The sequence below is a fragment of the Sander lucioperca genome, chromosome 12 (assembly GCF_008315115.2).
Source record: "Sander lucioperca isolate FBNREF2018 chromosome 12, SLUC_FBN_1.2, whole genome shotgun sequence".
NCBI lineage: Eukaryota > Metazoa > Chordata > Actinopteri > Perciformes > Percidae > Sander > Sander lucioperca.
This window is the reverse complement of record NC_050184.1, coordinates 31,002,724-31,017,179: the sequence shown is the minus strand read 5'-3', so window position 1 is coordinate 31,017,179 and position 14,456 is coordinate 31,002,724. Positions and strand designations below refer to the sequence as shown.

General features: G+C 45.1%; 1 protein-coding gene across 10 annotated transcripts in view; it reads right to left on the bottom strand.

The window, feature by feature from the left end:
- camta1a (calmodulin binding transcription activator 1a) overlaps positions 1 to 14,456 on the bottom strand; it is a 293,919-nt gene that overhangs the window by 144,782 nt on the left and 134,681 nt on the right. The gene's annotated exons all lie outside the window — the stretch shown is intronic.

The window sequence follows — 14,456 nt, the reverse complement described above, 5'->3', positions numbered from 1 at the left end:
ACCAATGAGCCTAATAAATGCAAGATGTAAAGCTCGTACCTGAAAGGGACGTGGAGGGTGGAGCCCGGCAATTATTTCTATTTTTATTCAATGACTAATCACAACCACAAACATACACACTCATAAATTGAAAAACACATATAGGCTCACAAATGCCACTCTCCACCCTCCCTTTTTCAGACTCTCTCTGTGTGTCCTCCTCATTAGACATTCAAGCTTTCACAGGCTGATCAATAGAATCCAGCAGGCCACAAATACAGAAAAGAGGGTGTGTGGAGGAGGGGGGGGGCATGGGAGAGACAATAAGGACATTGAGAATAAAACAGAGACCAGAGACACACAAACAGAGACACACACAAACACATACACACAACCCGTCCTATATTCCCTAGCCAAGTGGTGACGTCAGCCTCCTGTTTAAGACACAGCCCACCTAATGGAGCATAGCCAAGGCACGATATTTGTGTTTGTGTGTGTAAGTATGTGTATGTGTGCAATAATGTCGGACTGAGAGAGTTTATCCGCTACAGCAGAGCCAAGGGAAGGACACACCACTACAGTGGTACACACACAAAGTCAAGCACGATAGCCATTAAATCAAAAGCAATCTCTCTGCTCCTGGCAATTCATACTCAGAGTGCTCTCACAAACGCATGTACCCGGTACATACTGTACACATACACAAAACTGACAAATACCAATATCCAATACACTGCATTACTATTAGGTTACTTTGAAAGTGTGGAAAGAAATGAGGGTGGAAATGAATGACATACCGACAGTACATCCACTCCAAACTTGAACAAAATATGTCAACAGTGGGAGTATAAAATCTCTGAATGAGAGTTTTTTGGCATAGAAGATATGGAGAAAAATCAATTTCAGGGCCAAGTGTGGTGCCAAGGACATCCAGAAGGGCATAGCTCTGTTGATCTGTTCATATCAATATGCTCCCTCCTGCAGACGGAGAATGCCACAGCGTGCAGCGCTGCATCTTTAAGGAATATCGCCCTGATAACGGTGCCATAAAACACATAATTTTACAGTCAAACCATCTCTGTCTCAAATGCACTTGGAGCGGAAGCCATTTTCAAGCAACATAAAGTTTAACATGGCGCTACATCTGCCGAGCCGCTAGCTTCCACGCTACATGGGACTGGGCGATTTAATTAGGGGACATGGGATTGTGTTGTGTGGTACTGCAATGAGCCCCACCCTCTCTATCCCTACCTCCTGAACCTGCCGTCATCTCTGGAAGTGTAGAGTGAATACTTACAGTATTTAAGATGCACTCTGACCAATAGTTGAAAAGTTTGCCGCAACTGTGTCATTAAACACTGTGATAATTCACAGCATTATGGCACAAAGTCCCTCCATGGGTGTGATTACACAGATGATCAGCTAGTTTATATCAGCCTTCCAATTTCAATTTCTAAATGGTACAAAATATCACGATTTCTATCGCTTTACCCTTCATGATTATGTGACAATGTTAAACATCATGAATATTTTAGATATAGCTATAGTCATGGCCCATAATGATGTTATAACAGAATATTGCTGCTGCAAAATAGTTAATATTGAGGTATTTGTGCCCATCCAACTATCTTGTCTATGCGGAATACAACATTTCAACCATCTTAAATAGACATTTTCTACATGAATAAGTATTGAAAATAAACCCATTCAAAGGCTAGAGCAATTTCACAGAAATCATAGCAAATACCTTGAAAATAAAGTAGAGATTTAGATGAGCTGCTTTAATAGCTATTAGTCAACTGAGAAGTGACTTTCCCCCAGCTGAGATAACTTTTTGAACAATAATGTCTCCCTTGAAAAGTCGTAAAGAAAATCTCTTTTAAAGTTTCCCGACTCTAATGGAGCCTCCCTCCACTTCGCATTTCAACTAACTGAGTAAGAAGGGACCAGATCACTAATGCATCCTAATTCAGACAGTATGGATTACAGATTGTCAAGGGCAAAAGTTTGATTTTTGCCCTGACCATGCGCTAGCAGGCTCCCAATATAAATTGAACGGATCAATGGTGATAGAGGGCTGAGAATTGTGAGGGACCGTACCACTTTCTATTGTGCATTACCATGCACAACTGGGATCACTGTGCTCTGTGGACCCTTACTAACAGCCAAATGATATATGCACAGCCTAAAAAGAAAAAGTGTCAGGTGTTTAGACTACTGAAAACACTGCTTCGTAACACCATAAAATCATTTGAAAACCACAGACACAGAGTTACTTGTTACCCAAAAAGCAAGCACTGTGACACATCCTCAAATGCCAGAAGAAGAATAAATGTCAATCTTGGCTTTGTTTTATCTCTCTATAGGAGATTGTGGGCCACAACATAAGTTCCTTAGTGGTAATCCAGATAAAGATGTGACATGTGGGGTTATGGGTGAGAGGGGATTGGCCAGATGGAGACACAAAAGCAAAAGTTCAGTTGAAAATGTTGAGGGAATCAATTTGTTTGCCTTAATTACTTGGAAATTTGTGAAAGCATTTACTTCTAAAAATCCTGTGTTAAATTCTCTGCTGGGATAATAGAGCTTCAGGGAGGGAGGGGCGGTTGGTTGGGCAAAGTGCCTTTTAAATGGCTCACCCTTTGTTTCAAAACACAACGCTCAGTATGCCTGCTAGCCTGTCCCTGAGTCTCTATTGCAGGGTGTGTAGGTAATAAGGCCCTCCTGTAGTGCTACGCTCCACTCCTCTGTTGGTGCAGAAAAGCGCACCCCCGCCACGCTCTGACATTCTGACAGATAGGAGACGCGGAAAGCATATGGCCAACGTGGCAATGCCTCCGACGCCCTCCAAACTGTCATAGGGCTCAGGCATAATGAGCGGTAGAGAGATCAGCCCAAGTCTTACACATAGGAGACATTAGTCATCACACTTTTCCTCATCTGCCACAGATCAGCTGGAAAATGAAAAAAAGAAAAAACCTCTTACTTCGTATAAGAGTCAAGATATCCCATGAATTTGTGACTTTACAGAAGAAAGCCATGTAGTTTAGCCTGGCAGAGCCAGACAGGAAGTCTCTGAGAGAGTGCATATGTAGGATGACTGCCACAGACATTGGTTTTATGAAACAATGTGAGTTCTTGCAGATACATAGAAGAATTAAAATTTGCTGGTTGAATTGGCTGCATTTTCCATGCGCTACAACATGGAGTCAAGTGGCAGACAGTCAGGGTAGAAACAAAGAGGGATGCCATTGACTGAGGCAGGAGTGAGTGATGGTGTGTTGGGCCAGCAAGTGGCCACTATTCCTGTCAATGCCGTTAGTATCTAGAAGCTGAAGTCTACAGCGACGAGACATGATTTCAGATAAGGTGCCCATCCAGCCATGCCCTCGACATGGCCTCCCTCTGGCCCAGGCTCCTCTGCCAGTCGCCTTCCCTTTCTCTGTCTGGCCTGTTATCCCTGACCGTCTAGACATCTCCCAGCACGCGATCCCTCACCCCAGCCAACCCGGGCTGTTCTCAACTCTTCTGCTTTCTCTCTGCTCTAAACTGCGTCACAACACTGGCTGGCTGGAGGGGTGTGGAGGGCTACTGAAAAGGACAGAACAATGCCAGGCAGTTCTCTCTCACTCTCATTCAAGTCATTCACTGGAAGGCTCAGAAAATGCTGCTCAGCATTGCGTTTCAATCCTTCTGCAAGAGTAATGCTGTTATATTATTATCACAATCCAAGGCTTAGCTAAAACCTATCAGACAGTCTCGAGGGTTGACTGTAATTGTGAACAATTGCAATGAGGCAGCCTGCACCAATCACTCAATGATGTAGACGCACCTCTGAAAAACAAAAATAACAATTGAAAGTACTTCAGCCACTTTTTGTATGCGGAGAGGCAAATGAATGAGAACAATGAGCAAGCCAAGAGGCAATTATAGAGCGGATGGCGTTGGGTAGAGACTGATCTGCTGGTGGCAGTGAAACCACCTGAGTGCCTGTGTTCTGAAGCTCAGGCTGTCAGTTAAAAACAAGAGTGCATGTGAGAGAAGCCACAAAGTGTAAGTCTAAATTTTCTATTTCTAAATTTCCCTTTGTTCAGCCTCTGTACCCTCGTTGCCCAACAGGTGGAGTGTGGAAACCATACATTCATACTAACGCAAATCCCTTTAACCCTGACCTGTTTCTGTAAAAGAAGGCAGGGGTTGCAATGCATCAACGTTGCTTCCCTATGCACAAAGCAAAAGCCTCACACCCATGACTGATCTCTATTAAATTACATGGATTAAATCAGAGATCCTTAATTAGGCCCCAATAAAAGCGTCATGTGGCTTTTGAAACCTCTGAGCATGCCGTGATTGGATAAAAATGTGAAAACATACTAAATGAAATTGGTTTACCGCTGAGTGTGCGCCCCATGACTCTTGAGTGTAACAGGGGGAAATAGAGTGAGGGGAAATAAGTAAGAGTGAGAAAGAAGAGAGACACAGATGCAGAGAAAGAGCGAGAGGGGAGTCTCAGGGCGAGTCACACCTCTTTGCCTCAGAAAAGCTCTTAAATTCCATGTGTGACCTAAGGGAGAGAGCTCTAAAGATTCAACCTAAGATTCCATGATACAGAATCTGACTGTTTTGAAGCAGTGAGCTAATACAGTCTGCCACAAGCCACACGGAGGAGAGCTACAGGCATGACACAAGGCTCCTGGAGAAAAGCCAATCTTTGCATGCACATATACGTATGTGCATACAGAACACAAACCTACACGTACACACTTATTAACACTCAAGCACACACATCTGGGACTTGCTGCTCTCTAAAATCTGGAGCGTGATGCCTCCCTGCTCCTCTGGACCCTTGCATCTCCTGGTGTCAGGACGGCCAAAAGCTTTTAAGTGCTTTAAACTCATAATAACCCTAATGCTTAGTCTCCCCCTGTGAGTGCTGTGTTTGTCTGTAAGAAAATTAAATGCAATTGAAATAGATGCAAAGATGGGGGGTGTTCAGAGTCAGACATTTGGGGGTTGCTGGGGATTGGGCTCCCAGGACGTGTTACGCGGTGACAGGAAAAGTTACAGAGTAGCACAGCACACATTGGTCTCTTTGTTTTGCCCTCTTCTCCTCTTGCACATTGGCTTGTTATGTTGTTTGTGATGTTTCTATTTTCGAAAACATGGGGATTGAAAAAATAAAGTGCAGATCCACTGCCACAATGCATAGCAGGGAATAGTAAGCTCACAAACAAAAAACAGCCCCCAACCACCTTCCAACTCGCCACTAATCCTCTCATGCCCTAATTGTGGGTGCAGTCACCCCAGATTCATTTCTCCGGGGAAAGAGAGAGAAAACGAAAGCTAAGGCTCTGGCTGAGAACAGACCACCCTGTCTTCCCCTAAAAATTATTCTCTCTGCCAGAGGACACCAGAAACGGTAGGTGGTACTCTCTCTCCATTACATTTCACTTTTATCTCACTTCCCCTTTGCCTCTCCATCTTCCTGTCATTTCTAGCTCTCTCTTCTCTCCCTCTCCTCTTTCTACTGTAAACCGCCTAAGGTGATTATGGATTGTGATTGTGGTGGGTGGGGAAGGCGAATCCCTGTCTTTGTTTTCTTAAAATAGGTTTAATACAATTACCCAAAACATTTGAGAAATCGCCGTGTGATTGTTACAATGGTATAAAATAAATCCTCACACCAGCATTGAGGTAAACATTTTGGTCACTAATTAAAATCTGAGAAAACGGGCAGGTGGCTTGCTACATACTGGTGGACTAACTCTCCTTGGTGGTTAGAGCTGGTAGGTTGCATCAATCGTCCCAGGTCTGCATATGAGCAGGATATGCAAGAAATCACACTCACTAGAGACACATTAAAACAGGCTATTAAACTCTTTGGCATTTGATTTCTTTCAATCAAAGAGACCATCAGTCAACTGAGCAGGATCCCACACCACAGGCCTCCGAAGAAGATGCTAGAAAGGAGCCAGCGACTGGTGGCTGGCTGCGTTTTGTCTGAACAGTGTTGGTACTGTTGGGAAGGCTGCATTGGAGCGGGGCCATGCAAACCTTTACAGCAGCCCTCTATTTTCCTGTCTGGTTTTCTCTCTCTCTCTCTCTTTCTCTCTCTCCCTCTCAATGTGTCTATGTGTCTGTCTCATACTCTCCTCTCTTTCAGGCACAAAACCAAGGCACGCATTAGGTGCTGGTGCTGCACATTGTGATGCTTGGCTGTCACTGTATCATTGCCTGGTGACATAAAGCGCAGTAAAGCACTGTGCAGTGATGAAGTGGAGAGGTTTTAAACCTGCGTTCACTGGCACATTTCTTGCCTTTCAACCAATGTCATTTGGGGAGTGTCATCATCCCACTGTGAAAGTGGCCAATCCCCACTCCCCACCCAAAACACTGAAAAGAGAGAAAAGAGAGAAAAGAGAGAAAAGAGAGAGAGAGAGAGAGAGAGAGAGCTTCCTCCTTGGCAGTACTTGCTCCATTATTCTGCTGGAGGCTTGATTAGACAGAGGGGGTAATTTACGAGCCACTTCATTGCCAATTCACGGGCACATCACCTGTAAATAATTGAAACCCTTCATGTCCATTCCGACATAATCATATCGCTATCATATTAATGTATCCAGCAGTGCTTTCCTTTGGGTCAGGCGCAGGACTACTTTAAATCTTAGCTGACCTGTCTCCATAACTCCCCCGAGCACCACAATTGAGCAAACACAAAGAAGGACTGCTCTGAGAAATGATGAAAAATTGAACATACAGTAAACAAATACAAGACCTCTCAGCAAGGCAGCGGTGGGTTGCAGGTGGATGTCACGCATTTTGCATTGGCTTGTTAATTATCTTTACTCATGATGTGGACAGGGGAGATTCATCATCTTCTTATTCATTCATCTCATTCAGAGCCCTATCAGTCAAGCAGGATTTGGATGGTAGTAACTATAACAAAGAGTTAAGGGAGACAATGAGGACGAGAGGAATCAAACCCTTTGCTTTTAATTGTAGGGCATTGTACCATCGTGGGAATTGTCTCACTCAAACACTTAATTACACAAGTGTTTAAAAAAACTTGATATGAAATTGATAGCTATTTTTCTTACTTCATTTAAAAAAGTTATGAATATTAATTACCCAATCTGAAATGGTTCTCACCTTTCCTTCTGCGCACTCCTCTCAAATGCGACAAAAAAAGATTTGAATAATTTATCAATTGACTTATATTTGAATTAATGAATTCACTGATGCAAAATTAATAGATGGCTATCCTCCACATTCCACCCACTCCATCCTCTCCTCTCTTTAATGAAGCATTTAAAGTAGTAAGGGTCTGGGTGTGGAGGGCTGCGCTGTCTATCTAATACAAATCTACAGTAATGAAGATGTCTCATCAGAATCAACAGGCTAACCATTTTCTAGAATAAGACAGATAAGAATTACCCAGAGTGTTTCATGCACAGTGATCCAGTGAAACAAACTGTGCAGGTCAACCAGATGGATGAAGGGCAAAGGTCAAGTAAATAAGGGTGCTTGTGTATGTGTGCGATCCACAAAGCAGGCCTGGGTGTAGAAGGCACATAGCAAGCCAAGCTGCTACTCTTTCTTGGTCGATAAATGATAAAGAGGTGCAAGGGGTCAGTCCTGCCATTTGCACACTGAATGGTGCCACTGGCAACTCATCATCCGTTGTACTTCCTGTACTGTGAAGCTCAGCTGGGGCGAAGAAATGGGACAGAATGTGTGCCAGTGTGTGTGTGTGTGTGTGTGTGTGTGTGTGTGTGTGTGTGTGTGTGTGTTTGTGTGCACCCATATCGTGCCTGTTCTTTGCTGGTGATTCACCCAGCTCTCTGGCAGCTATCCAGGACCTATTTTCTCCTTCTCTTTACATAACAGCAAACGGTATCACTGAAGTCGTGTGTCCTGTCCTATCTCCTCCTCCTCTTGTTCCTCTACCACTTCCTGTTCTTCCTTCCCTCATTCTCCACCTTCCTGTATGTGTGGGAGCTTTTACTGTGAACCGTGCATCGCTCCCTGATGCTATAGTGCCACCCATGGCACTGTGAAGTGACCAGTCCGGAACAGGCATTCTCGGACCACACCCAAATCAGAGTGGTAGACCAGATTCCAGGGTATGGCATAGAGAGGTGCGTGGGACGAGAGGCAGTTTTTAACTGAAATGCCCCCTAGAGCTTTCGAAAGGCCTAGGATCCGGGATCCGCTACACCATATGCCTACAGGACAGCACCCAACTGGGCACAGGGGTGTGACGGGCTGAAAATAGGGACTCGCAGTCACAATCCTCACCGTACAAGCCAACATACGGTCACTCGGCACAAACAGAGCAGAGTGACGAGGTGGAAGAGGACGGTACAAGAGGGGGTGGAGAGCAGAGGGGGGTTGAAAATAGAAAATCAAGGGGATGAAGGGAGAGGAGCTGAAGAGACTTTAGTTTGTAGGGGGGGATGAGCGTGAGAAATGAGGCAGGCAGTGTGTCTGTGTGTTGAGAATGTCAGTGTATGAGTAGGAGATATGTGTAGGCAGGTTTTAGTGTCTGGACTGCTCAGTGATTCAGGTGTGAAACATATGTTAAGTGTGTGTGTGTGTGTGTGTGTGTGTGTGTGTGTGTGTGTGTGTGTGTGTGTGTGTGTGTGTGTATGTGTGTGTATGTGCGTGCGCGCGCGTGAGTGTGCGTGCATGCGTGCATGTATGTAAGGGAGAGAGCCAGAGAAAGAGAGAGCAAAGTGAACTACTGGGTCGGTGTAGGGCTGGTCGTCTATGTGTCTAGGAGGCTGAGGGTGTGCTCTGCTCTGTCTATGGCCCGCTCCATGACAGCCAGCCTGCACGCTGCTCACCGGTGCAGAAGCGCTAATTGAATTAAGTCTTTATTATCAGGCTGCAGAGGCAGCACTTCTCCCCATCTCGGCCCGCTTGGCTGACACTTTCTCCTTGAACACCTGCTTGACATCAACTTCCTCCTCTATTTATTTATCCCCTCTCTCCTGTGGCCAGCCACTGGCTGCACTCCTTACTCCCCACCACCTCCTCCTCCATATTGGCATACCGAGCGAGGCCAGGCCTGCTTGTTTTTCATGCTGCTTCTGTTATGTGTGCTGCGCAATACTCTGTAGCTTGTATAACCTTAGCATCCCAGAACTGAGTATCCTTTACTTCTGTTCCCCCCTTTTTTAAAAGCTACACAGTCACACAGGTAAAAACATACCTTACACTTCATTGTCTATTACCATACAAAAATGGACACATAATAAAAAGGATTCATTCTTAGAGCTGATCCTGCCCTTCCTGGCCTTCAGCAGCAGCCCTGGTGAGTGTAGAGGGAATAAAGGCGATAAAGCTAGATGATGTTCTATGTTCTATTGAATAGTCTCCGGTGGGCAAGCTGGCCAGGGTAATATACAGCAGCTGGGATGAGAACTAACATATATCTAGTCCCCTGTCCATTTCCACTAGCCTCAGGCTCAGGCTGCTTCCCTGGGTTCGGCTTGGGCATTACTTTAGAGGACAGACAAACAAGAGGCACTATTAAGTTGGCTAAGAGTCTGAGGCCCAGGCACTCGGCCCAGCACTAGCTGTAATCTATTGACCGTTTGCATTCTCCCTTCCATGCCCCAAAACCACAGGACTTTTCTCTATCTGTCAGTTGAATCCATTGCTCACCTCCTTCCATCTCTATCTGCTGTTTACCCACTCTATTTTTCTCGTTTTTCTCTCCCTCGCCCAATGTCAGCTCAATCCCCATCTATTCCATCTTTCTCCCGCTCTTTCGTCTGTTTGCGTAAATCCTCTCACCCCTCACTTCTTCTTCTCCTCATCCCATCCATCACTATACCTCCAATCTCCATCTCTTCCGTTCGCTTCTGTTATCGACATGTTTCCATTTTCCAAACTGCTCTCGCTCCATCATATTCACTCTTCCTTCGATGGCTATTTTTCATTTTATCTCTTTCATTCACTCTTACCTCATGCTCTCTGGGTTCACCTCACTCATGTCCTCTCTGCTTTCCCTGGTGGGCTTTATTTCACCCAGCCCGCAAGGCCCCAGGTGGGCATAGCTGTCCTTGTCAGGGCTGTTGACTGGGGGGAAGCAGCGCAGCATAGTGTCCTCCAGCGCCCGACAGAATGGGGCAGCCAGGGGAGAAGTGTCACTATGCAACAAACTAAACTTTTACTCATGATGAGTTGGGAAAAAACTAAAGAAGAGAAGGACAGGCAGAGGAAAGAAATGAAGGAGAGCACACTAGTTCACCTCAACAAACAGTCTCTTCACATTTACTTGACATGTTGGCTTTTTCATAACTCTGGCTTGATCCAGTACCATGTGTCCTACTGTCTTCGATTCAATGCAATCTTATCTAACGCCTGTTTATCTTTTATGCCTATGTTTCTGTTTATCTGCCTCTTTCTTTGTGCCTTCCCCCCTCTCCGACTTTTCCTTCTCTCTCTCTTTTTCCCTATGTCTCTCTCTCTCGCTCTCTCTCTCTCCTGCTGTTCCTGTCCTTTTCCACTCTCCTCTGAAACTCTGCCAGCCAACGAGTGCCACAAAGCATTAGGACCAAACACTATCAGACGCCCTTCTCAGGCACATCCTACACATCAGGCCTAGGGAGGTCTTATTCACAGTGGCAGACTCACCCATATACTACTTCTCTTATAACACACAAGCATAGTATACACAAGCACATTGTTTCTAATTCAAAACACATCCACACAGTTTCACCGCTAATTATGCACACACATGCCCTCTCAATACATTCATAAATGCCTGCATATGTTCATCCACAATGCGTTTTTCAAATGTGTAGTCACGCATACGAACAGTACATTTACGTATGTGTACGCGTGCAGAAACACAATCCCCTCTATCTATTTCTCTCTCTCTCTCTCACACACACACACACACACACACACACACACACACACACACGTATCTGCACAAATTCACAGGCTACTTATACAATAGCAAACACCATACACAATAGCAAACAAACAGTCATTAGTAGATTTCAGGCTGCCTCTCAGTTCTGCTCTACTCTGTTGTTGGTGTGCCCGCGCCTCTGGGGTGGCACCGCTGCTGTAGGTTTTAATAAAAGCATTGTCTTTGGAAGCTGTCTAAAGGGACTCGGTTTCATTTTGGAGTGCTGCTACTGCTGCTGTTGCTGTAGATGTGGATGTGAATGTGGGAGGAGAGAGGGCTATTGCGCTGGGACGTGGGGGCGGCTAGGTTCAGTGTCATTGCAAGGCCCTCCAAGGACTGGTGCTTATTGTTTGATAGTTTCAATATACAGTGTGTGTGTGTGTGTGTGTGTGTGTGTGTGTGTGTGTGTGTGTGTGTTCTGTGGTTATGTAAGCACATGTATACATTTCTATGTTCCAAACTTGCGTAGAAGTCAAAGCAAATGCTGACATAGCCCACCAATTCAACACTCCAACAGCTGTAACAAGTCTAGCCTATGTTTTTGTATTTTATGCAAGACAGGAGTAACACAAATACAGAGCGATCTGGATGACAGGCGTAGAAGCACTCTCTCTGTTGTGTTTTGAGATGGGTTGCTGTTAACCAGCCGTATAAAACAAACAGTAGAGAAAAGAAACACTAATGTGCGACTGTTACACTCATGAAACCGTGTTCCATTTATGGGATGCTCAGGATAACGAGCTATCTCTATACGACACACAGGTGTCCATTACCTCTTTGGGCTGACCAATTTGTGACACCCTCTAGTCAATAGTTTCTCCATCTGTCAGCATACAAACACCCCTGAAAAAGCCCCTCAAGGAAACATTTGTGTCATTTATGATGGACAACAAATGCCTGCTCTCAACAGGAGCACCATATAACACCCATGATGAGGTCAAATCAAATGTTATTGTCTAGATTTGAAACCACAGTGTGTCTGTGCCTTCCCTCTGTTTTCACTCTCCTCCCACAGGCACCTTCAGATCCCATCAGCTGAAGCATCATGGACACAGCTTTAAAAAGGCAAATGGAAAGAATGAGTATGGCTATCTGGAAGGATGTAGGAGAGGAAAATCCTAATTGTCCCTTTAAGTGTGTTCCCTCCTGTGGAGTGAAGGTGCGGGGTAACGGCCATCTTAAATCACAACCTGGCTGCGGCCTTCATTAAAGCCATAATGCCAGGCTCTCCCTTTAATGGAAATGGAAGCCAGCGAGGCTGTGGGTGTAAATTAAAGTGTAAGGCCCGAGAAGGGAAAGATTTCCCCAGCTCTGACAGGTGCAGCCTGAATTAGCTGTAGTGCTGTTCAAGCAGTCAGCGGGCGAACACTGGTATTGATTTTAAGCACTGTTGCACTTCCTATCTTAAAGGGAATGTGTATTACTAGAGCTAGGCACATCAATCACTCAGCATTCCACCACTCTCCCCTGGCACGTTACAGATTTTAAAATGAAAAACAAACAGAAACAGACCCAAATAAAAGACAGCACTGGCTGCACTGCTACTGTATGAGCCTGGCTGATGTGCATTAGCCTAGTAAAATACAACTGTGCATGCACGTAATTGGTCCACTTCATCTCATCTTCCTTGTGTTGACAGGATGCCATCTCTATTCAGTGCATGTCCTGCATCGCGTGTCACATTGGTCAAACAGCTAGCGTCAGCTCCTTGAGCTCTGGCTGTGGCCCACTACCATGTTTACGACCTGCATGTGTCAGAGTTGTTACATGCATGCGGTGCATCCATGCAGTGCGGTGCGTCGCCGTGTATGACCCTGCTGCTTATCTCTGCCTCCCATCATGCCCCGCTGACCCTGTCTACAGGCGCTGGCAGGGGCAGAATTAGCCTACTTAGCCTATTCCCCACAGGGGTCAACCCACACACAACAGACATGCAGACGGCACACCCACAATCAGATGCACAGAGCCCCACCCATATGCACCCGAAGATGTGTGATGACAATTGATAAGGCAGCACTTAACCACAGGTGTCCCGAGTTTGAACTTTTAACCCATCACCTTGTGCAGAAAGCTTTTCATATAGAGGCCAGCCATCAATCATCTCCCATCAATCACACATATATGCCGCACCCTTTCACTCCCCCCCAACCTCTCCTGGCCCCAACATCCATCACTACACTGTACCCTTTCACTGACATCTGGGAAAACACAAACACTTCACAACCGCTCTCCCCCACTCTTGTCTAGAACACGCACACGCACACGCACACGCACGCACACACACACACACACACACACACACACACACACACACACACACACACACACACACACACACACACACACACACACACACACAGTAAACGCACACATGGAATGTGATTTTGTGCTGTCACGTGATCTCAGGTACACACTGGGGGCTGCTTCCTGGTGACACATTTGCTGAGATATCAGCACCTGCACTGAGACATGACATGGGGTTGAAATCCCTGAGCACACAGGCAGCTAAGACCACTACATAACAGACAGCAAGTGGTGACTGTGGCCATGAGCATCCTGAGGACCATTTGACTAGAAAGTCACTGGATCAAAAGTCCCTCACATCTCACCCAAGTGTCATTTTTAGGCTGCCTTGCGCTGAAGGATGTGAGTGCTCTGACATTTATAATGCTCTAGCACCCTTCACAGTCTCTTTTTTAAAATCCTAACCCTTTTATATTTGTTCCTTGATGTCATTTACCATACTACTACAGAAAGATTACACCACCTGCATGTTCTGGAGAGATTACTAAAGGTGAGTCTACTACCAACTATGCAGGCCACATAAAATACGCCTAACATTTGGTTTCATTTTTGGTGAGTTGGAGAGTAGAGGACATTCTTGATAATAAAAAAACAGGTGAGCTCAGTGCTCTTTTGGCCCACGCTCTATAATTACACCAGAGAACATATTCTAATTGGCAGTGTCTTTATGCAAAACTATTATCAATGTCCCTCCGAGGCAGCCGAAGAGAAGAGGGGTGGGGAGAGGGACGAGAGGAGTGGGTTCTATGTCAGTGAGCCCAGGGTCCATTTACACATGGATGAGGACTGCTAATAATGCAAGCATAGCCAGTCCAGCTTACAGAAAAAGAGAAAGAAAGATTTAACATATTGAGCTGATTCCAAATGCATGAAAATGTAAACTTTAGTAAAAGGGACATTGTGTTCACATTGCTGCATTTGCTGTAGCGGTGAAGTGATTGTGTGGTCTGACAGTGCAACAGTAAAAAAGCTGTCCATGATGAAGAGATTATGGAAAGCTACTCAAACAAAGAGGTGTCCACTACTGTCAAATGTAGAAAAATTCTATTAGAAAGCCACATACATTATTAATGATTATCCTTCGTAGATGATACAATTACATCACAGCCAATGCTGCCACAAAACCCATTCATTTGCAGACTAAAAAAAGCCAAGGAGAATGTGTTCTTCATTTGCACATTGGCCAAATATTTGTACCTGCTTTACATTTACAAAATAAATGAATTGCAATGTTGGCACCCTTATT